At 44.8% G+C, this 25287-nt stretch overlaps 1 protein-coding gene and 1 pseudogene across 3 annotated transcripts in view; one reads left to right on the forward strand and one right to left on the reverse strand.

Annotated features, from left to right (window-relative positions):
- The window catches only part of Smyd3 (SET and MYND domain containing 3), a 533841-nt gene that overhangs the window by 31930 nt on the left and 476624 nt on the right, over window positions 1-25287 (reverse strand). The window lies entirely within an intron of this gene.
- LOC117721551 (large ribosomal subunit protein eL29 pseudogene) lies at window positions 19534-20004 on the forward strand (annotated as a pseudogene).

A 25287-nucleotide genomic window follows, 5' to 3' on the forward strand; every position in this document is an offset into this window, starting at 1 on the left:
TCATGGAAGATCCTGGGTTGAAGAAACCGGTCAGACATTACTGTGCAGAGACAGAACTGACTGGGTCTAATTTGGCTTTTATAGGCAGCTTTCTGGAGGAGAAATTCAATAAACAGTTCTGTTTAGAGAACACAGCCATAACGGGGTTCACTTTCCCTGGCTGTATTACATTAAACCAGAACCAGCTACAAATATTTAAAATAGCTAGACTTTTAAACTGTGCCTGATGCTTTTAGATGTGGAAGAATTTTCAAGAAAACAGTAATAAGGCCAGTAAAGAGAGTATCACATTTGACAAAGTGAATTACACCACAGTGGTTGACAAACTTCCCAGAAAAGGGTCTGGAGGGGCACTTGCAGCAGCCAGTGTGGCCGAGAGCTATTTGGCATCTTTAGCCATGGTTTGGATGAAGAGACTGAGGACACGTTTGTCAAACTTGCCAGCCACCAGCTCAGAAGGACTTACACCTGCTCCTGACCCCAATGACTAACCTACTAGGAAAGCCAATTCCTCAGCTAGGAAGTGAAGATAATGGGGCCCATTCTCAGTGTCACCCCAAATCAACACCAAAGGGTTATAAAAGGAACAGATAAGTGGGTATCGTCCTTCATATCAAGAGCAATAGAACTGGGAACCAGGCAAAGATTAAGCTGTTGTAGCTAAAGAGGAGGAACTGAGACCACCGCTTCAAATAAATGACTCTAGTTTAGGATCCAACAACCACCAGCAACAAAATAATGACACACGGAGGAAACAGAGTGACAAAATCTAAAACAAAACCAACCCACCCGAAATGGAAGTGGGCTTTGAACAGTGACACCCTATCAATCGTGTTCTTTCAGAATATAACAGTGTCATTTGCAGACCTTAAGAGAGTCCTTCTATACCTGTCAATCATTCCCTTTGGCTAAAGGAAGGCTTCGCCCTGGGGAGCTGCCTATGGGAGTATGTCAGCAAGCCTAGCAAACCAGCCCATAATGATCCGGTTTTGTAACCACTTGAGTTGCTTTCAGTAAAAGCCTCCATTAAGAGAAACAGATCACCGAGGACTTAAGGAACAAGAGAGATGTGATTTATTAGTGCTTCCAGGGAGAAACTCTAGAAGTTTATAATGGTCACAAGGTCCTTAAAAGCCAACTGCTATGAGTCTCCTGATGTTCTAGCATGAATCCTCATATCAGGGTGCCAGTCACTGATCTCCCTAAGTCATAAGGTGATTCTTTTTTATTAAACATTTATAAAAATAGTGACTGGGGAGATGGCTTCAGGGCTAGGGGACACTGGCTGTTCTTTCAGAGAATCTAGGTTTGATTCAAAATTCCTACATGATGGCTCCCACCCATCTTTATTTTCAGTTCAGGGGCTCCGAAACCATCTTCTGGCACCAGATACACACCTGGTGCACAGACATACATACATACAAACCATCCATACACATAAAATAATTGATTAATTTTAAAACAGCATTAAAAATGTACAAAGATAGCTACTTCATATGATCTTGACCATTTTACTGTAATATATTTATTCCTATAAAGTTACTTGTTTTCAAAATATTGATTTAAAAAGAATTGTACAACTTCCAAAGCAGAAGTATTGCTGCAGCAGAGACAGAATTATTGTGCTTTAGTGTTGGGAGCCGACTTTAGTAGAAAGCGGCTGGATCAACTTTGCAGCCATCTGGAACCATATACCCTGATGAAAGACTTGGTTGTCAAAAGCCTATAACAGCTGAAGCACACTCTGATAAATATCTTGTTTATCCCACATAGCTTGTTTTGCTGTTTAGTGACCTCAGCTGTATGGTGCACGTGGTAAAGTGTTTTCACCTGTGTTCTCCTACTTGTGTATATAAATACCTCAGAATTCCCTTCAATAAGAGAGACTTGAGCGAGACTTGAGAAAATAGAAGAGACTGAATCACACCCTGTCTTGTCTCCATTCTTCGAGTCTCCTGCCCCAAGAGCCACACTCTCTCTTGACCAGAGCACTTAGCCCCAAAAGTGTTGAGGCAGAATGTGGGCCGCAACACTTTAGATGCTCAGGTCAGGAGCTCTGGGCTGTAGCCAACAGACTGGCCCTTGACTCTGCAGAGCCCTGGCTACTAAGGTAGCAGCAGTTTTCAGTGCTCTCTTATGTGCTTCCATGAAGAAGGTGGAGAGTGCATCTGACAGTCCTCTCTGGAAGGCAGCACTGTTCTGGGAGATGGACTGAGAGGGAAGAAAATGGTCCAGGAGCAAGAGCCTCCGGCTTCAGTTCTGGCTATGGGCAAACTCCTCAGTGCACTGAGTCACGATGGTCTCATCTTAAAAGCAGGGGTCTGACTCCAGACTGTCCTTTCCAACTCTGAAATTCTATCCTCTGTTAACTACCCTGGTATACAGAGCCCAGCCTCTTGGTAATACCTGAATATTCCTATTCTTCTTCATTACTGGAGTCACAGAAGCTAATTTAATGTGAAATTCCAGACTGGCGTGCAGAACCTCCACCAGTAACATGAAAGATCGCCATCTTGGGCACAGGATCCGGTTATGAATGGTTTACCATATGTTCCAACATTCTGTCATTGGCCTCCAGCTGTGTACACATCCCACCAAGGTTTGGGAGAGGGGCCAGGGACAAGTCACCAACAACAAAACATGAGAAACCATTTATGCAAAAATTAATGCAAGGTTTCCTACACACAATTACTGCTGCTGAGACACACAGCCACCCCAGATCTGTTGATAGGCTGAGCTGCAGGAACTCGCCAAGTCAGTCATCAGAAATGGCTGACGAGAGACAGTTTTATACAGTACAAGCTACATAGAAGACTGGAGTGGCTAGAGAAAGTAGAGGTGTTCAGGTTTCAATGTGGGTGGAATGCCAGCAGAAAAGACGAACATGATTGACAGCCCAAATGCAGAACCTGGCCGCATGGAGCCGGAGAGGATTCTATACAGAAGAGGGCAATGAAGGGATTCCTTCTGGGAAGTTCCAGAACTGAAGGTTCTTAAGGAAAAGAATAAATCACTTCAAGAGATACCAAGAGTTAGAAGGAAAACAACCAACTTGCACATCATCAGTTTAAAAAAAAAAAAAAAAGTCTTGAGTTCAGTGTGCCTGATTACGGATCCAACTCAAGAAGAAGCAGAGGTGTAGGGAGACAGCATCCTGGTGTGGGTTTAGGGCTCTGGAGGCGACCATTCCTGAAACCTCGACACTCATGGGCTTCCCTGCTGTGGGCGGACATTTCTTCTTAGCAGTACATCCTCGTACATACAAAGATACAGTATAGAAAAAACCTGATGCTGCAAAGTCAAAGGTCCAACCTCACAGCAAGCAGGACACACCTCATATTCAAGATCTGAGTGCTTCTACTCTGACTTGCCAATTCATGGTGTCAAGGCAGAGGTCATTAAAAACACACTGAGATGGTTTTCCAAGATTCAGGACCAAGGAGGAAAAAAAAGGAATATGCATCCTGTCCAAACAGGCGGGACAAGCCAGGACATTTCTTTCACTGGTAGATTTGACTGCTATGCCATTGTCTATTATAGAGAAGGCAAGAATCAGGCTACTCAGTCTTCAGGATGTAAACTGATAAGCTTAGGATAAGCTTAGCATGTCCTCACCACAGGCAAGACGCTGGAGGACTGAAGAGCTGTGCAAACCAGCACAAGGCACGAAGTCACCTCGGGCCTGAATGACCAAAGTGTCATTTATTATAGGATTGAATTTATTAGGATGTCCTTACAGGTTTCTAATAAAATAGTAGGAAAAGACTAAATGTCCCCAACTCCTTATGTCTTTTCTGGACTGCATTAAGTATTTGCCACATATAAAAGAACAGCCGCCCGCTCAGTTAGCTCCACATCTTCCTACCTAAATTCTGTTCTTCTAATTTGTCTGTCTGGGGCAACTAATAAAGCGTGATTTCGTTTACTGCCAAAGTCTATGGCAGCCACAAGAGAAAAGTTGGAGTCAACAAGTGTGTGGCTTTTTACCATCTTTACTAGTTACTTTTTCAAAACCAATATTTAGTGATCACCGTCACCACGGTTCCAGGCAGTTGAATTAGATGCCATTCCCATACAAACTGGCACTGTTGCTGTGCCATTCTCCTATGAGCTAGTGTGGGAAACAGTGTCTACTGCCCTTCCCGACAAATACACCCCAGCCTGGGCACAGGACTTCAGGAATCCGCAGCTTTAACACTTACCACTCCAGGGAACAAACGACTGACTTAAGACAGACTTCTAACATGCTGGGGGCAATCCTTTCAACCTGCAGCCATCTACATACCGAGCGCCTACTATGTGCCAGGGGACTCACTATTAACTCCTGGGAGACTAGAACTAGGAGTCTTTTGAGCTGTTTAACTTATCTGCTACTCACATAAAATAAATAAAAGAAAGAAAAAAAGGATGAAAGGAAAGGAGGGAGGGAGGGAGGGAGGGAGGGAGGGAGGGAGGGAGGGAGGGAGGGAGGGAAAGGACATCTTAGGCTGGAGTTCCACAATGTGAGTCCCCTGGCATTAAAATCTGGTGGATTGACAACAAGCACAGTAATACCATAAATCATGGTCTGCCGTCCTCATTCACTAAACTCATACCATGTCAACTTGAGACATGTCCTCTCTCTCTCTCTCTCTCTCTCTCTCTCTCTCTCTCTCTCTCTCTCTGTGTGTGTGTGTGTGTGTGTGTGCGCGCGCGTGTGTGTGTGTGTGTGCAGAGGTCAGAGGTCAACATCAGAGCATGTCTTTCAGCAACTTTTCACCTTAATTTTTGATTAAGTGATTGCCCAGGCCCGTGAGCTCCAGAGACCCCCCCCCCCCCCATACCTACCTATTCATCACTGGGATTACAAGTACACACCAGTACTCTTGGTAGGTACTGGGGATCTGAACTCATGCCCTCAGGCTTGTGTATTAAGACTGAGCATCCCCAAGCTCGGACATGAGATTTCTTTAACAATGGACTTTTATAATAGATTCAGAAAATGGAGAGTCATATTTTCCCCAGACTTACAGATAAGCTGGGACTGAGGAGAGTGCCTGACAATCACCACCAATCAGGATAGTACCTGAGGATGGCAATCTCCACTGTCAGGAGTAGGACAATCCTCTGCTTTCCTAGAATCTGCTGGCACAGGTGGCAGGGCTGGACCCATGCTGCTGGTGGGCTGCAGGAAGCAGCCCTATCTGCTCTTTCCAGCCAGACTAACCCCCTGTTACTTTCCTCAGTGCAAAGACCTGGTGAGGTTCTGGCTTTGGGTCAGCAAAATGTCTTTCAAAAGTTGAAACACAATTAAAGCCTCAACACAGCTCTGAAAATCATTTTTTAACCAACAAGGAAAAAATGTAGGTGAGTGAGGGGAAGAGGGAGGGAGTCGTGGACATTCGGCCAAGGCCACAGAGGTTCCAAGCAATCCTGTCTCCAAACTCCAGGCAAATGCTGATGCTTTGTTCACTGGTGGCAACTCAGTAATGTTCCAAATTGCACAAAACTACTTGAGAGAAGCTGGCCTGGCAGAAGAAAGATAATTATTAGCTTAGGGACAGTATGTATTAGGGACAGTGACCACTGCCAAGTTAAAACTACACTTGCAATGGTATTTCCTTCATAGCCTGCTAGTTATTTTCTGGTTTCTAAGAAACCAAGTAAAATTTAAATTTACCATTAATAACCGAACAACATTTCATACACACACACACACACACACACACACACACACACACACCACCCGCCCTCATTCCCTTTAAGAGACCCATCAGTGGCGGCATCCGATCAAAGCTGAATTATTAAATGTCTATAGCTTAATCCCATAATTTTCAAGGGCTCAGGGTTTGTAATTCCTCTGGGGGAAAAAAAAAACAGACACAATCTACACCGTGAAAATTTTAATTGCACTTTAATTACCAGTTAAGCTGAATAGCATGAGATATGGGTGCCTTCCATTTTTAATAGTCATTATGAGTCCAAGAGAATTTTGAAGGGAAATAATTGAATCTCATGGGAATACTCTCTTTTTCTGCTACTGCCAAAATCAAAGGAGAGGAGGAAAAAAAACTGCACAGGGCAATTCGAATTCTTCCAGATCATAACCCAGGACAGCCCCCAGCAATAATAAACTGGCCATTCCCAGGCAGCTGCACTGCCCCATTTCATGATATGCTAATGTGGAGTTGGGTTTTCTGCATTTGAGTTCTGCTACATTAAACAAATAAAGGCTCTTGGATAGTCTATCATACATCCTCCCCTACATATACATACTCCCCAGGATAAACCCAGGCATGCTATATGTCTATACTTGTTTTTTTGGTTCCTCAGAACTCAACACTGACACGGGCATGCAGCCCCTCCACACGCCAGCATGCCTTCAGTGTGTGCACACAAGCCCAGGCCCCCATTTGTACTAGAGTAAAAGGGAAGAGGGTAGCATGGCCGCTGAAACCTCTAACAAAGTCAGAAATGAGCAGGGCTTGGCAAGGCTTCCAAAGAACATAACCTAGCCTTCAAACACTTTGTCAGAGAACCAACTGCCTTGGGAAGCAGCACATGGGGGGAGGGGCGTGGAGTAAAGAGTGGTGAGCTAACCATGCTCTCTCCCCTTAGGTATACAGTAGCCTTCTAACTTCATAAAGGTTCTTGACCTGTGTGTGTGTGTGTGTGTGTGTGTGTGTGTGTGTGTGTGTGCATGCGCATTTGCAGTGAAACTACAGAATGTCCAGTCTCTTCTTTGGCATACTGTTGTACCCCAGTTCATAACTAGTATATAGAAACTAATTGGGTTATAATTTTAAAAGCCAGCCTGGAAACATATTAAGGCTCTTCCTGTGGTCTTCAAGTAACTTGGGAGTCTGTACTGCCAGCTGTTCGCTACCCTCAAACATCCTGCAAGTGTGGACCTTGTTACTAGTGATTATTTGGTAGATGTATTACAAGTTCATCTGCCTGGAAAATAAGAGAAGAAAAAACATCTGTGTAAGGACCATCAGTCCCAACTGGGTATCCCTTTCCTTTCTCCCTACCTACACACTGACACACATACTGTGCCTTAGTTTGGTTTCTATTGGTGTGATAAAGACACAAGACCAAAAGCAACTTGGGGAGAACGTAGCTATGGAGCTTACACATCCCATCATAGTCCATCAGGGAAGTCAGGGCAGAAACTCAAGGCAGGAACCCGAAGCAGGAAGTGAAGCAGAGACCATGGAGGAGTGCTGCTTACTGGCATGCTCCTCCTGCCTTGCTCAGTCTGCCCCTTCTTATACAATCCTAAACCACTTGCCAGGGAATGATACTGCCCACTGTGGGCTTGGCTTTCCCATACTGATCATTAATGAAGAGAAAGTTCCCACAGAATTGACTATAGGCAATGATGGAGGTATTTTCTCAGCTGAAGTTGCCTCCTCCCAGATGACTCTAGCTGTGTTAAGCTTTTGGAGATCTATACCTATCTGACTCAAGAACCAACGATGTCTACCCCTACCATGGAAGCCCAACCTATAAACCCACAGAATAGGCCCTTTCTTCACCATGAGGTCACAAGGTAGAAGGGTGCCTTTCTTGGGATACCTGCTTCTGACTTAAGGGGAGGGTGGACTAGTTTCACAGACCCCCAAAAATGCTCAGGTAAAAGAAAAACAGTATTGGGAGACATTTTAAAAAATTATCAGGAAAGGACCCAAGTTTGAGTAACAGTTAAGGCAGGCAAGCACAGAAATAGCTTAGCCACCAGAGACTCTCTGGGTCTGTGCTATACACATTCCCCTCTTTATATGAACCTAGTAATAATATGTTAGCAACCTGGAACCACCTACATGCTGTATACCTACCTACATTAAACAATGGAAACACAATCACTCCTCTTAGCAATCCACTAATAATATCCCCTTTCCATTCAAACACATCCTGGCACACAAACTGGGAACTATGGGTAATGAGCACAGCCAGCCTAGATTGACTTTAGATACCTACTCAGTGGACCATGTCCTCTGAGTGAACTTTTAGAGATTCCTCTATTTACCTTCTTATGGCTATGCAGAGTTGGGCATACCTATGATTAAAATCAGACACACCAAGGGAAGAAACATACTCAGTGAACAAGATTACATAATCCACTCTTGTCAATCAAAATAATAATAATAATAATAATAATAATAATAATAATAATAATAATAATAATAAATAATTAAATCCCTCAGCAAACAAATTTCTCCTGTTGAACCCCATAAAAGAAAGAACCAAACAATAACCAGGCTCCTGTGGACCACTGTCATTCTTGATTGTGTATATCTTTCCAATCTGTACTACTGCTTTGTTTCGGACCGCTTTGCCCCATGTTTGGGGTCCAAAATGTCGAGAACCACACTACCCCATGTTTGGGGGCCAAAATGTCGGGGACCACTCTATCAATATTGGAACCCGCACTGCCAAAAGCCTTGGGGGCTAAATTGTCAGAGCCCGCACTGCCCCAAGCTGCTCCAGTCTACGGATCAGGGTTCAGCAAGAGAGAGAGTGAGGACAGATGAGGAAGAATGGAGACCAGACAAGAGTGTGATTCAATCCCGTTTATTCTTCAGTCTCTCTTCTTCTCTCCAAGTCCCTAGTTCCTAGTACCAAGTCTCAGGTCCCTTGTCCCTGGTTCCAGCTGTAATAAGTCTCAAGTCCTTACCCCTAGTTCAAAGTTGCTAGTCTCTTTCCCAGTTCCAAGTTCTAAGTCTAAGTTCCAAGTCCAAGTACCAAGTCTTTTCCAAGTTCCTTGTTCCTAGTCCAAGTCCCAAGTCTCAAGTTCCTAGTCCCTAGTGCCTCCAAGTTCTAAGTTTCCAGTGCAAGTCTCAAGTACTCTCTTCTGTCTGCCTCTTGCCTTTTATGTCTCACTTCTAAGTCACGCCCTAAGTCACACCTTTAAGTCTTATCTCTAAATCAAACTTTTAAGTCATGCCTTTAAGTCTCACACCTTTAAGTCTCACATACCCAAGGGAAGATCCTGGGTATCTAAAACAAGATGTTATCAGAGTGTGCTCAGCTGTTGTAGGCTGTTGTAAACAAGTCTCTTGTCAGGGTATATGGCTCAAGATGGCTGCAAGGATGATAGCCATGTTTTGTTGGCTCCCCATACTGCTTTGCTTTTAATAATGTATCTGTGTACTTTGCAATCTGTGTGTACCTGAAAACAGCTGGCCCAAACCCTGAGCACCTGTAACAGCAGGGGAGATACTGACAAGGACCAGACCTCAACCAGCAGAGTGGTTGGCACCTAGATACACTGCTCAATGAAGACTGCAGGGGTTGGGGGGTGCAGAACAAAGGTTTCTCTGTTGGGGGTTGCTTCTAATGCTTTTGAGAATCTGCATGTCCAAATGCTGAAGGTCCTTGTTCCCAGTTGGTTTTTGATCATTCAATAAAGAGACAATGGACAATGGTTGGGCAGGTAGACTGAGGCAGGACCTTTAGATTTGTGTGGGCTAGGGAGTGGGAGGAAGGAAGAAGCAGAGACCACCATGACGGGGAAGAACAAAGACCAGACCTACTGCTCAGAATCCTTCCATAGGATCTTCTCACCTCTCCTCAGGCTCACTGGCTCACCTTCTAATCCAACAAAGTCTCTCTTGAACAAAGGAACAGATTCTCCCAAAATTTGAAAGTGTAGAAGCATCATCTCGGCTGCCACGTTCCGGGTACCACTGATGCTTGTGCCTCTGGCCTTTCCAATTCCTGGTGTGTTGCAAATGAACACAGCAGCAGGTAAACAGAGCCCCACAGTGCAAAGCACAACTCTTATTTATAGATCAAACACCTGCCATCAATTTAAACAGTAGTTATCTGACTTGAAAGTTTGGTGAGATACTGAATGCCCCCTTGAAGCAAGCAATTTCCAAGTAGCAGTTTGCATATACAGATGTGTTTAAAGCCCTACTTCAGAATGTTGCAATTATCATCAAAAAGACAGATTCCATTAAATACCTGTTATGCTTTTAGTATCTGCACTCCCAGACAGATTTAAAATGCCGGAAGTCCTGGGCTTCTTAACACTATACTTTCAATGTTATTTATTTAAAGGATCTGAGAGTTGCAGAATGGGAAAGGCATTATTGGAAGTTTTCTGGGCAGTTAGTAATAATACAATGTGGTTGTTGCCTTTTCAAACCCAGTTGACGTTTCTAGTCTCTCTCAGACAGGTACACCAAACCTCACATTTGGAGAAAGCACTTTCCAAACACAAATCAGTGAAGAGTGTGGACATCTCTCAGGACTAGAGACTAATAAGTACTGTCTTGTAAATGGTGGCTATTCAGTGATGTGCTACCCAGGGGCTCCAAGGTGGTATCCTGTCAGTTTTGCTGATGAATTCCTAATGCCCACATCACTGTCTTCCTCATTTGACAAATGTAGGAAATTGCCCTTCTAAAAGGTTATGTACACTGCCTGAGACCATCCACTGTCTGAGATCATTCAGCTGGCAAGCAACAGGCATGGGTTGAACATGGGTCTTTTTTCCTACAAAGCTCCTTGGAAATACACTGCTGCCTCTTTGCTTGGCTTGTTTCAAAATGAACCTTCCATTGATAGGATATCAAATGTCACTCTGGAAATGGATGAGAATTATTCTCAGTGGCTTGAGCCTGGTTTGACCTCTGCCACGAATCAGTCCAGTGGTACAATCTGGCAGCAGGCCATACAAGTCAGTTCCATGGCAGCCAGACACCTTAGCTCTGTAGGCCTTTCTTTCCAACTAGAAAATCCTAAGAACAGATTAGAAAGCCTTGTATGATGTTTTCACTCCACAGTTCTGCGGCCCTGAGTCTGTGTACCCACTGCTGCCTGTGGAGGTGAAAGCTGGCTTATGGTCACAGGGGTCCTTCCTCACCAGGAACCAACCCTCTGAATAGTCCCCTCATCTCAACCCAGACAACTGCACCTGCCTCGTAGTGGGAGGAACAGTATTTCAGGACTCAGGGGTTTGGGGCTTGTCTTTCACTTCTAGGTCCGCTAAGCCTGATTCTAACACATTTTAGAATATGAAGACTAACACACGGTGACACACAGTGACATTTGGTTGGGTCATGTTAAGAGCCACATGGGCCAATCCAAGTCACTACAGATGTATTCCTCCACTGTGTAGAAAGAGTCCACTTGGTGGGGCCTTGGACTCAGGAACTCAGCTCTTCGCACTGTTGCCACTGTGGCCGTGTGGCACTCTTTGTGTTATGGGGCTGCTCTGCAGCTGAGAACAAGGACTCTCCAACCATCTTCTGTGCTGATTCCACTGACCACAGGATCCAGCCCTGCTCTCCTTTTGGCTCACTTTGTGCTTGGCACGCCCAGCTTCTCTTAACTCTACAACCTAAGACAGCACTACACATGCAGGATAAAGCTCCCTGTAAAACCACTCTTCAAATCTACCAGTGCAAGGCTGAGTCTGGGTGAGCATTAACAGAAATGGGGGAATGGGGGCTTTTTTGCTGCTTTCCCAACAGCACAGGAAGGCAAGGCAGAGGATGTAGATACCATCGGCGAAGGACACCTAGCCTCTGCCTCCCTAATTATTGCACGTCTGTCTGCCATCACACAGGCTCATGAGCTGACCAGATAGCTCAACTCTTTGATGTGAAATGCACACTGGCAGAGGCCTCTGGCTTCAGAGGAACAGTGCTGGACAGAGATGTATGAAAGGGAATGCAATCAGAAGAAGCAGTGTAGAGGGCCTGGCTCACATTCTCTTGCTCTCTGCTGGGGTTTGAGTGTTCCCCACACCCCAGAGATCCATGCTAGAGTCTGCAGCAAGATGGGAGAATGGAGCCCCCCTGCACGGGCTCTTGTCGCTCTTGCAGGATCAGCCACCTCCACATGCGTGGTTACAAGGTGAGGCTGCATGTAATGAGTTTCATTTTTCTCTTCCTTAGGCTTCTGATAAAGCAGCAGGAGGCCCTTGATGGGCTATGCTTGTGGGATTTCCAGCTTTGAACCTTTTTCCTTTTATAAATTATCTAGTCTTTAGTATTTTGTTGTAGCAACAGAAAACAAATTACAATACACTTCCACTGTTGTTTAGGACTACTTCAAAATCGATTTCTATTTCCTTCTACTCTTGTCCTAAGTTTTCTTACTTTCTCTCCATCACTCACTCATACACACACACACACCCACACACACACACACACACACACACAAACAAACATCACAAACACAAAATACACAAAAACATACATACATGTGTATATACATACACATATACATAGAAACTTACATATGCATGTATACACAAACACACTCATATCTCATATACACACATACGTACAAAAAAACACACATATATATGTATGTACAAACACACATACCCATGCACATACAAACACATACATACATAAAAAGCACACATATATACATATACATACTAACACACATATTCACAAACACACACATAAAGATACACACACACACACACACACACACACACTCTGAAAGCTCTAGGCATCTAAGCCCCTAGAAGCCCATGGTAGAAAGATGACAGAAGTGAGGGAACGGAGACCCTGCAATGTCATGGGCCAATTGCTTTGTCAGGTGAAGCTCCCGCCCTGGGAACCATCCCAGCAGGACTCCTCAGATTCAGCCATATGGACACTCTTTAAGAAGTTCATTCAAGAAGCCCTCACTAATCAACTTCCACCTTGTGGATTCACCTCCAACCCCACCCCATGACATCATTCACTTCAGTTGTTGGGTGGCCTTCCAGGACAGCTCATGAGACAAAGCATCACATCTGCCTTCACTCCCTGTGGCATGCATTGCTAGAAGATGAGTGCCCTGGAGCTCCTGGCCAGGGAGCTGGTGAAAGGGGTAGAATCTGAAAGTGAGGTTTCTGCTCTCTTCTCTCCTGATGAAGGAACAGGCAGAATGTGAGGGCTGCCAGGTGAAGAAAGGAAGCTGGAAAGAATCCTCTGGGCTGGCACCGAATTTGCTCCAGGAGAAAACTGCACTGTATCCAAAGTCCTGGCAGGCCACCAGGTACTGGTGAGTGGCAAGGTTCCCAGATTTCACTTCCTCAAACTGACTGTACAAGGGAGAACAGGACACTGCCAGAAAAACTCACGACGTGACGTGAGGGCAGTGCGGACAAGGTGACAGCAGGCCTCGCCTTGGCTCGTAGGGATCCAAAGGCTAGGGCCACTTCGTGATGTTCATCTGAGTGTCAGCCTCCTCTTCCACGCAGGAGTCAGGGACTTTCAGATTCTACCCCACTCACCACTGCCAGCTCCCTGGCCAGGAGCTCCAGGGCACACACCTAGCAATGCATGCCATGGGGAGTGAAGGCACACGTGGGGCTCTGTATAAGCCTGACATGGAGACATGTCCTTCAAGTTACCTAGCATCCCAGTTGGCTGTTGTGTCCAGTAAAGGCTGGGCATATTGACGGGTAGAAGGAAAGAAAAGTGTAAGGAAGGTATTGCTCTCCTCAGAAAGCCCAGCATAACAGAATTGTCTGTGAAAATGAAGACCACGCAAAGGCTGAGCGGAATCTATATATCCACCCTGAGAAGGCCACCACCCGGCCATGAAAACCACCCGGCCAGCCATGCCTTCAGACAGATGTGCTTTCAAAAGAAAGCCTGTCTTACTCTGGTAGCCTCTGCTGGCACGTTAGCTGGCCCTTTTGGGGTATGCTCCTTTCCCATTTCTCCCATACTTAGAATCTGACTGGAGCTGCCCAGTGTCTCCACAGCTGCAAGGCTGTGTCTCAGGCCTTCCTTCTTCCCCTCCTGTCTCTCAGAAGGAGACTCTGACAATTGAGAAGTCGCTGCATGAGATTTCTGAGTGACTCCTCTGTCTGGCCTGCTTCTCTGTATTTAGATTGGGAAGGGCCACCAGGGCAGGCTGAGGCCAGACTTGGCCCTCCCTACACACCCCATCCATGCTATGGTCCACTTTTCCTTATGCCTTGTGATGTCTGTTGTGACTGTCTTTTCCTTACCTTTTCTGTGAGACTACAAACCCCCTTGAAAAAGGACTTGATGGTTAAGGCAAGAAAAACATTATTGTGTGTGATATTACCAAGTGTGATGGGTGGCCTTTGCCCTCAACCTAACTGGATTTGGAGGCACTCCTGGGGCATGTCTGAGAGTGTTTTGAGAGGCTTAACTGAGAAGGGAATCACATTGAATGTTGGTAGTTATAGACTCGAGTCCTGGGCTGAACTAAAGGGTTAACAATGGAGCCAGCTAGGTGCTAACGTTCCTCTCCTGCTGCCTCCCTACTATAGATACAGTGTGATCAGCTACCTTATGCTTCTGCTGCCATGGCCTCCCTCCAAGAATACTTGGAGCCATGAGCCAGTAAGGACCCTTCTGCCCTGAAGTTGCTTCTTGCAAGTGTCTGGTCACAGTGGTAAGAAAGCTGGTGCCATGAGTATCTGTCCACCCCTCCTAACACACTTCCCTTTCATTCCTGTAACAAACCCAGGATTCCTGTCTTACATCTACAGAAACCACAGTTTCAAAGTGCCCAGAAGCTTGCCCTCAGCCACTGCCTCCAGCAATGATGACATCTCTCTAGAAGAACTCTGCGAATTTCTCAACTCCTTGGAAGCAGGAACTTCCCCTGCCCCTCTCATCTTTCTCTAGTCCCAATTTAACACCTTGCATGACACCTTATGCATTGTGTTAAATTCAATGTTTCTTACATAAACAGGAGAGAATACGCATAAGACTCATGCTACCAGTTTAAAATGCTCAGTCCACCAATCTCCAGTAGAGTCAGGGCTATGAGGCAGGTGTCCAGAATGTCTCCATCCTGCAAAACTGAGAGTGCAGAGAGCAGGTCTCCACTTACCTCCAGCTCCCAGTAGCACCACCCCCACCCTTTCTATCTCACAAGTTTGACTGCTCATGTAACAGAAACCATAGCATTTATTTTTACATGACTGGCTGAATTAAACCCATGCAGTTCTACCAGCGGTGGTAGAAGGTGACAGGGTTCTCTTGCTTTCAAGGTGAGGGAGTACTCCGCTGGGATTTCTAGATTCTAGATCTCGACAGGCTGCTTCCTCAGAGATGCCCCTTCAACCCAGCTCCATTCTGGAATAGCTTTCACACTGTGAAGGCTACGCCACCACTGCCAGGCCTTTAGCTGTGTCTGAGCTTCTCAGTGGGTCTTCAGAGCAACCCTTCAATGTCATTTCTGTCATCCACCAGTGAGAAAACCAAGTCCCATGGAGAGTGCATAGCATGCTCAAGGTCACAGAGCTTCCGAGGATAGCAAGCCAGCCCTCTGCAGCTCTGCATGCCTTTCCAAAAGCCTGTTGACTGTTATCAGCATTAGTTGCCTGGTGAGACCCTAGGAATGACCAACCCATAGAGAAGAATACTGAGGCAAAAGCAAGAGATGGGACACCATGTCTGTGCTGCCTTATTGGTTACAGTTCTGGGTAGAGACCTGACTTTGCAACTTGTAACCCAGTCCAGAAGTAATTAATGAAGAATACAAAGAACTCTGACTTTTGTCCCTGGTTGGTCCTCTCTTACTGATGGCTTTAAGGAACCTACCCAGGATTCCTGTGGATTTGTCAGCATCAGAAATCAGATCAGATCACAAGATCTAAGGCCCTGAGTGGGCAGACACATGAAGAGGGGTTAAAGCCTATATTCATTCATTTTAAGGTGATATGAAAGTACTAACTTTTTACTTCTACGGGGGAGGGGGGAGATGAAACAGAAAGATGTGCATAGAGAGCAGAGCAAATTCCCACTCCTTATTTAGATATTAAACATCTTAAGACAGCCTACCTCTGTGTGTCTCTTCCTCCCCACTTCTGGCCTCAATACAGCTGCTCCTAAGAAGGGTCTGGGAGAAGGCTGTTCTCTTCCCAGGAAAGTGTGAAAGCCTGGAGAGGGGCATTAGCTTTTTATGACCTCAAAATTCTTTAATAAATTAACTTTATTAAAGGATCACTGGTTCTTTTAGGATCTTGAAAATGAAATCACACCTTCCAGAGAATATATATTCACCTCATTTGCAGGTTTGCTGTCTTGTGACATCAATCCACATCTCCCCTAAAAACACAGAAAGTTATTTCTGTGCTGTCTTATACTTTTCAAAATGTTTGAATTTATGTATATATGGTGTAGCCCAGGCTAGCCTGAAACTCCTGATCCTTCTGACTCCAGTTCATCAGGATTTTCCACTGGGACCACGACAGTAGTCTGAATATATGGATTTTAAAAAAGCTTATGCTTATCATTAGACTTAAGAAATGGAAGAAGTATTATATATTTAACCCATCAGCAAATATTTACTGAGAGCTTCCTGTATATTGAACACTGTTCTAGGCTCAATGGGTATAGGATTAAACAAGGCCAGGGACATTCTTGCTCTGTTAAAGTTTGTATTCTAAGGATGAGGCAAGTAGCTCAGAGGGAAGGCAAGTTGAACAGTGTCAAGAGAATAATGACAGTTGTCATTTAGGGTAAACCTGCTAGGCTTCGGGCTGCAACACAATGCATGTCATTTATGATACCTCATTTACTCCTCTATGACCTTGAAAAGCATTTATCATTAAGATGAGAAAAGAACATCCAGAGAAGCTAAGCTCCTCCCTATGGTTACTGTGTTACTACACAGGGAGGGGTGCTGCCAGGACGCCCACTCTTAGTAGCACATGAGCTTGGATCTGCTCGGTTTGTGCTAAAGGATGTGCAGAGGGAGAGCAGAGGATACTGGTTAGCCTGACCTCAGAGAAGGATGTGGCATTAACCACCATGCTCTCATGGAACCTAGTCCCAGCTACAGAATGCAGCTGTGTAGAAAGGTGAGCTCCTGTCGACCACACGGACTGCAAAGTAGAAATGCTGGTCTTTCCCCTTAAAAAAAAAGTGCTGTGTAACTAACTGTTCAGTGTCCGCACAGAATGGGGCTGGCCCATCCACATTTTAGACACACAGATTAACATAAAATAAGTCAAACGCCTAAATGTCAGAGCAAAAGTAAGAGTGGATCTTGATGTCTTTGTTTGAGCAGATAGTTTGTTAAATATTATGCCAGAAAGCACAAGCAACAACAACCCCATAAATTTAATATTGTTAAAATTTTTAAAAATATACTTTCAAAAAGGAAAACACCATAACTCACAGAATGGGAGAACATACTTGCATGTTATATATGTGGCAAAAGACTTGTCTTCAAAATCTGTAAAGAATTATTAAGCCAGGCATGTGGTGTACAACTGTAACCCCAGCATCCAGGAAACCAGGGCGGGAAGATCACTAGTCTGGGCTACAAACTGAGACCTTGTCTCAAAAATCCATAGGTCAATAAAATAAAGTAAGAACCATTACAATTCAATAATGTAGAGACAAATAATGCAATTCAAATATGGGCCAAGGATCAGAATAGACCTTTCTCTAAAGAACAAACACAGGTGGCCTCTAAGTACATGATGGTAACATCACCCAACAGGAAAATGCAGATGAAAACCCAATGAGACACTGCTGTACTCCCAGAGGGATGGAGAGAATGAAAACAGGGCAGGCTCTGGATGACAGGACCTAAGCTCATAGCTCCTGCACTCAGGCATGGTGGTGTTTATCTGTAAACTAAAGGTGGGGGCAGGTCTGGCAATCTGAGCTTGCTCTCCAGCTAGCCTAACCAATTAGTGAGCTCCAGGCTCAGTAAAAGACGGTCTCACAAAATAAAGTGAACAGTGATGGAGAAGGACTCACAATGTCAACCTCAAACTTCCACACACACAGGCATTGTGAGCATCCCCACATACAGATGTGCATGCACATGCATACAGTAAATACCCAGATGAATGTGCACGCACATGCATTCAATAAATACCCCGGCGAAAACAACAAGTGGAAGCGAGGGTATGCAGCAAGTATCAGCTCCACATGTTATTGATGGAAACATAACATTATGTGCATACTTTCAAAACCAGTTTAGCAGTTCTTTAAAATGTTAAACAGTACTTACCATATGATCAAGGAGTTTACTCCTAAACACATCCCAGAACAATCAAGCATATTCTCTCCAAGAACTTATGCATGGATTTTATAGCAATAGTACTCTTTGCCAAAAAGGGAAAAGAATCCAAATTATCATCATTTGCTATATGGATAAATAAAATGTGGTATACTTATAAAATGGAATGTAATTTGGCAACACAAGAGTGCTGATATATGTCACAACATGATGATCTTTAAAAATATGCTGCATGAAAGAGTTTAGTCTGAATTTATATTAGTACATTTATATAAAATGTCTGTAAAAGAAAAATCTAGAGAAACAGCAAGTGTGGTTATCCAGTGACTGGGGAACTAACAGCTAATTAGTACGTAGCTAATGAGTAGGGGTTTGCTTAGAAGTGATGAAAACATTCTAAAATTGTGCATATGCTTTCAGAGCTCTGAAATACATCATAACCCATTGAGCTGTGTACTAAAGGTGGGTAAATTATATGGCATGTGAATTACTTCTCAATAAAACTGTCAAAATGCATGGTCTACTATAAAAACACGCCAAGAGCTGGAGGAAGATGGCTTTCATGGCTATGAGTGTGAGAAGAAAATGCCACAACTTGTTAATTTTTCACCAATCTATTCAGAAGGCTTCTCTGGGGAACTTTCTGGACCAAATGAGTTGTCACAGAGACTGATCAACGAACACTGTCCAGACTATAATATAAAGTAGGAATCATAAAGAACAGATTTTTCCCCCCAAAATAACACTTATCCATTAATAAGACGACGGAGTTATGGACCTACATACAGATCCAATAACATTTCATTTGATAACCAGAACACTAGCTCTAAACCAAAAGAGATAGTGTGTTGGTCAGCTTTTCAGCCCTGTGACAGAAATCCAATCAGTACGGGGAAATGTTTGGTTTGGCTCCCAGTTTTGGAGGTTTCAGTTCATGGTCTCATCAACACTAATGCTCTGACTTCCTCCACTGAAGCCTGTCTGTTAAAGGCTCCAGGCTGGGAATGTGAAGAGGGGCATTCAAGATCTAACAAATCGAGGACAGGCATTTCCTTCTTCCTTCTCTCTAGCAACACCTGTACTCCATTTCAGAAGTTGCATTTGGAGCAAGATGTATGTGCTTGGCTTGGTGAGCAGCCTCCCAGCACCAGACCCAGCCTGGTTTCTCCACAATCACAACTCTTGGCTTCGTCTCATCACACATAGCAGCATCAATAACCTCACCCATCGCACAGGCCACTCAACCAAGTGAGCTTATCCCAAGTGAACAATGCTTGAACTTCAGAAGCCTGGCTCCGTATACCTGTGTAAATGACAAGCTCCACATTACAAGAAGCTTGCTCACCGCAGTTACTGTTTTCCTACAATGACATGCTTCTGCCTTATGTAGACTTGGCAGTACAAAGTACTGATATATGTCGCAACATGCATGAACTTTGAAAATACGCTGCATGAAAGAGTGCCTGGGCTAACATATGACTGTTCTTCACAATGGAAATATACCAAGGGTCCCAAAAGATGCATTAGTTAAGATGTAGCTTTCTGGAAGCCGCTGCTTACCATGCAGACATGGCCAAATCCAAGAACCACACCACACTCAACCAGTCCCACAAATGGCACAGAAATGACATCAAGAAACCCCAGTCACAAATATACGAATCTCTTAAGGGTGTTGACCCCAAGTTCCTGAGGAACATGCACTTTGCCAAGAAGCACAACAAGAAAGGCCTGAGGAAGATGTGGGCCAATAATGCAAAGGCAGTGAGTGCACGTGCAGAAGCCATCAAGGCCCTTGTGAAGCCTCAGGCCATCAAGCCCAAGATGCCAAAGGGCCCAAGCCGCAAACTCAGCCGCCTGGCTTTCATCGCTCACCCCAAGCTTGGGAAGCAGATTCGAAGCTACATGGCCAAGGGTCGTAGGCTCTGCCAACCAAAGCCCAAGGTTCAAACCAAGGCAGAGGCCAAAGCTCCAGCCAAAGTCCAGGCCAAAGCTCCAGCCCAGGCTCCTAAAGGTGCCCAGGCCCCTGTGAAGGCCCCATAGAAAAAGCTCCTGTCAACATGAAGACAGATGGACTGCCGTGACACACCTACCCACACACTATTTGCAGATGACCAGTGTCCTAGGCTGTTTTTACAAATAAACTCAAGATCTGTTAAAAAAAAAAAAAAAAAAAAAAAAAAAAGATGTAGCTTTCTGTTCACAGTGATGGAAGACTAGCCATGACATGTGTATAGCAAGAAATTAAGTGGCTTTCCTCATCTGCGCCATGGGGAAGGAGCTAGCCTTTGGTGAGGATGTCTGGTCAGTGCTATGGGTCTTCTTGGACTCTTCATCCCTGACTATTTTAGGCACAAGTTTGAGTAATTTCTCTCTCATTAGGACTCTGCCATGATCAGTGCCAGCTCCGCCCTCACAGCCTTGTCCCAGAAGAGCCACTAACAGCCTGAGGTTTCTGTCAGCTAGAAATGCACCTGCTAGGTGGCTCACTTACCCACATCACTCATACAAAGGTGGGGACGTTTAAGCTCTCGACAGAGGATTTTTCGTTGGTTGAAGTTGTTTTCAATGTTTTCTTGTTTTCCAGTGATTGAAGGTCAAGTGTGGAGCAGCGGCTGGTATTAATAAAGCCCCTGTGAGGGCAACCACTGAAGTGATAGCTTAACTCATCACTGGCCAGGGGAGTGGAAATAACACCAACCAAGTCTGTGTGGGCAGACTTGGCTGTGGCTAAAATGGTCCTGATGCTGCAGAGGGCTAAAGGAAGGAGGTAGGCACAGGCATGTGGTGAGTTATCATTATGGAACTCTGAACTGAAATCTTTACAAAAATTTGTCCAATCAGTATACAAAAAGGGCTTTGTTTCTGCTACTGGTGACAGCTACCAGGTTCCTGGAGAGGTACTTCATGGAGGAGGGAGGTTTCTGCCCATCACACCCACCCACACCCATCAGTTTTACTTTCTGATAAAAAAGCAAGAAATCTGGGGATCCTCCCTACGTTGGTCTTAATGGGATCTGTTTCATCTAACTGGTCTCTGGTTCAGGAATCACTTGAAAGTACTCAGGCTATACTGTACAGTTCACTGATGTGAGAACAACTGGACACTCACCGCAAAGCACAGCTGTGCAACACATTCCTTTCCATACCTAACAGCTCTTGGAACTCTCGGAAGCACTCAGATTGAAATGCCCTACCCTAGCAAGCAGAATGGGATCCCCTTCCCCAAAGTATGATCTGTGGAACCCCAGGCTTCCATGGGCAGTTAACAATAATAAAATGGGCTCCATTCTTGTCTCATTTCTATAATTCTAAAAAACCTCAACTATAAGCTCCTCATGTACGTATAACAAAGGCCTCCTTATTGGTGGGGGGGCAGCAGAGTCGAGCGACTGGTTACAAGTACATTTTTTAAAAAATTTTAATTATATGTCTCCCCTGGAGTGAGTTGTTGTATTGTCATTTCCTCTTACAGGGAATGTTCCTTTCTCAGAGGGCAGTTCCTGATTAGGACACAGGATGTTCTAAAGAGAAGGGAAACATTTTATCCTGCAGGCAAGCTCAACAAGCTCAGGAAGTAAACTACAAAGTCTTCAGGAAGCCCCTGAAACTGACCAGATTCAGTAAACCCATCCGTCTACAAATACATTTAAGCAATAAGGACTGGAGAGTAATTCTCAGACAAGTTTAGCTACTTGAAGAACCTCAGAGCATATAACTGCCTGGAAGAGACACCCTCCAAACCACTACAAACTGTGCAGTGTGCTCCAGGGCTCTAGCTTTCGTGGGCTGTCACCACGCTGCAGTGGGCTCTTGGTGATGCAGCTGTCTTCAGGTCATATCTTCACCTCTCAATTCAACTTATATAAGCAGATCCAGTAAAGCTTATTGGCTCACCAGTTGGACTTTGGCGATATGCTTCCAAATTTTGAATATTTTCAGATTTTTTTGAATAGTTGCATATAAATAAAAAGAGTGATCCTGGGGAGATTGGGAAGAAAGTCTAATACACATTTTATTTATGTTTCACATTGTATTATAGTCTGAACACCACTTTATAGACATTCTAAATAATTTCATATGTGAAAGCAAGTTTCACAGTACGGCATTTTGTACATGGTAGCATCTTATGTGAACTCTAATAGAAGCTTCGGCTTTTAGAGCACTCCTTAGGAGGGATGTTCAAGGTGTACTGACTTTGCTTCAGTGTTAGCTGGGAGTTCTTGACAGACAGATTCTCTGAGAAGGAGTGCTATATTGCAGATCATCAGATCACCCTAAGCCTGTCTGTTAACAGCATGGTCACCAGCCTGTGGCACTGCTGGGATGTGGTGAACTTTTAGGAGATTGGGCCTAGTGGGCAGAAGTCAGGTCATTGGGGTATACCTATGAAAAGAATTTTGCCTTCTCAACAGCCATATAGTAAAAGGGCCTCCCCTAGTACATGAGCATATCATGACATACCATGTTGCCATAGCAACAGGGTCATATAACCATTCACTGAATCCTCCAAAGATCTTAGTTAAAATGAGCTTTTGCTCAATTTCAGTTGACAGTCTTAGGTGTTTCCTCCCAGGGACGGGAAGCTGGATGGTAAGTGGAGCTCTTCCCAGGGAGCAGCAGCTTGCCAGGAGCCCTCCCGCCACCTGATTGGTCACAGCAATGCTTCTGATTCTTAGAGGCCTGGTTCTTAGAGGCCTGATTCCTTTGCCTTTTAACTACTTCCTGCATGTGACAGAAAATTAACTTTCATATTGCTGACACCCTTTTAAAGATAAGGATTTTGTTTTATAATGATTTTAGATTAACAGAATATTTTGACAGTAGCACAGAGAGCCCCCATGAGCCCCATCCTCAGGTTCCTGCCAGTAATGTCTTACACTACCAAGCAACACTCACCAAAATGGAGAGACTGGTATTGGAATGTTATTGTTGATTAACTCCAGATGCTGACTGACTCTTCTTCATTTCCTGGTAGTGCAATCTTGCTGCTCTGGAATCTGCATCATTCACCCTGTCTTCCCAGCTCCCACTGACCGCATGTCTCGGTCTTCCTGACAGCTGTGAAGAGCGTTGTCAGGTCCTCTGCTCAACAACTTCTGACTTTGGCTCATCTCTTGCTTCTCTCAGTGCTCAACGGTGTCCTTCTCATTGTATCAGATCCAAGAGAATACATACCCTCCTACCACCACCAATGAGGCTAGCCTCAACTCGTGGGCAGAGCTTGCCAAGTTTTTCTGCTGCAAGGCACAGCTGCCTTTTTCCTTTTTTGATAATGTTTTAAAATATAAGATACACTGAAAGGCTCACTTCAACTTAAAGCTCAAGTTGTTGGCTCCTTATTATAAGGACTCACACAATGCTATTACAGCAGTAGGCAGACATTCATGAAGACGGCTGATGTCCCCAACTCTTGTACAGGAAGGACAGGCTCTGTTCCTCTCATCTGAACTCCATCCCTCCTTGCCTGTTTGGTGCAAGGTTCATTATGAGCCAGTGGATTGGGTGGGAGTGGGGCAAGGTACCAGATACAGTCACTCCCAGGATCCTACCACCTGAACCTCATCCCCCATGCTCATCCCACACTGTGTCTGTCATCCAGTAAACAATACTTACTATTCCACAGTTAATGTGATCACCCAGCCCTTCTCCCTGACAGCCTTCTCTTCAACAAAACTCACTAACCCCATCTGGTGAAATGAGAATTGAAGAAAATTGAGCTAGGGCCTCTCAGCTCCTACTGACTGGGCTGTTTGCCTAAAAGTTTCTCTTCAGAACCTCTGGTCCTTAGTCACTGTCTGGTACATTTAAATGGATTTATTTGGCCTCTGATATACCTGGGCTGTGGGTGGGTGGGCTTTCTCAAATTCCTATGGAGTGGTTGCTCCTTGGAAACACAATGAGAAGTAACTAGTCTACATGGGCAGCCAAGCCCAGAAACAATGACTCCTTTCCCTCCCAAGGTCACACTAGAACTGCTCCAGATAGCACTATGAATGGGGATGGGCTACACACCAGCCCCCCACCAACTTCCCTATTCTGGAGGTGGCTAGCCCCATCTGGGCTCTTGAAGAGTAGACTTCAGCATCTTTGGCTGGCCATCTCTGAGAAATGACACACTTGGGCATCTGGCAGGCTAGAGGTGTAGAAACTAAATTATGACAGATATCCTAGGCAGCCTCAGTTCACAGTCCTGAGGAGCCCTGATGGGACAAATGTCCTCTTTGGAGCATAGCAGCAGGCTTAGTAACCTTCATTTCGGCTCATAAGCACATGGCCAAAGAGGAAACCCAATGTTGTTCAGACCCAGGCTCTGCCTCAGCTGCTGACAAGGTCTTTGAGGACATGGGATTGTGTTTTTCCTCATAAATGACATTAGGCATGTGGTGTGTACACACAGGTCTACAGTGCCATCCATCAAATAAACAACTCACACAGGGAGTCTCTGGGGGAAACTCCCCATTATAAAAATTTGGGTCTTTTAAATTATAAGATAAGGTGAGCAGAGATAAATGAAGATAACTATTCATCTGTTGTCTTTTACCAAATGAAGACTGGTGTGGGATTTTCCCCGCATTGCTGGGAATGGAAAATCCCAGGACTTCCTGCATGCCAGGCAAGGGCTGAGCTTTACCACTGAGCTCCAGACCCAGCCCTGCATGGTAGAGAAACCAAAGAAACCATGACAACAGGACTTAGGAGACTAAAACTTAAATAGATAGAGTCCAAATAGACAGAATGGGGGTGGGAGGAGCCAAGCCTCCATTGTTAATCTATGCAAGGACCAGAAGGAGAAGCAGAACACAGGTGAGTTCGAGCCCGAGCAGGTGGATGGCCACTGAAGTCTTATCTTCTGGGCACCAGCAGATTTCTGAGTTGCTAGTGGTTGGCAAACAGACTTTGATAGTCAGAGCTTCCACACTTTGGCCTCAAGCGTCACTGACTCTTACAGTGCCTTCTAAAAGGCAGGCTGAAGAAGGGTCAGTCAGAAGACCCAGTGGAATAGGTGGACCTGAGAGTGTGCTTTAGAAAGACCGGTAGGGCAGGGTGGTGGTGTCGCACACCTTTAATCCCAGCAGAGGCATAGGAAGAGGCAGGTGGATCTTTGTGAGTTTGAGGCCAGCCTGGTCTACAGAACGAGCTCCAGGACAGCTACAGCCACACAAAGAAACTCTGTCTCAAAAAAAAAAAAAAAAAAAATCCACAGGGAGAAAAACTCAAGGCTTATTTAGGCAGCATCCAGAGGAACAGTGACATGGGAGGGAAGCAGCACAAACAGGACAGACAGAAAAGGAAGGTGGAGGTGTCTCTAAGCAACTTCATTCC

The sequence above is a fragment of the Arvicanthis niloticus genome, chromosome 16, assembly GCF_011762505.2.
Source record: "Arvicanthis niloticus isolate mArvNil1 chromosome 16, mArvNil1.pat.X, whole genome shotgun sequence".
NCBI lineage: Eukaryota > Metazoa > Chordata > Mammalia > Rodentia > Muridae > Arvicanthis > Arvicanthis niloticus.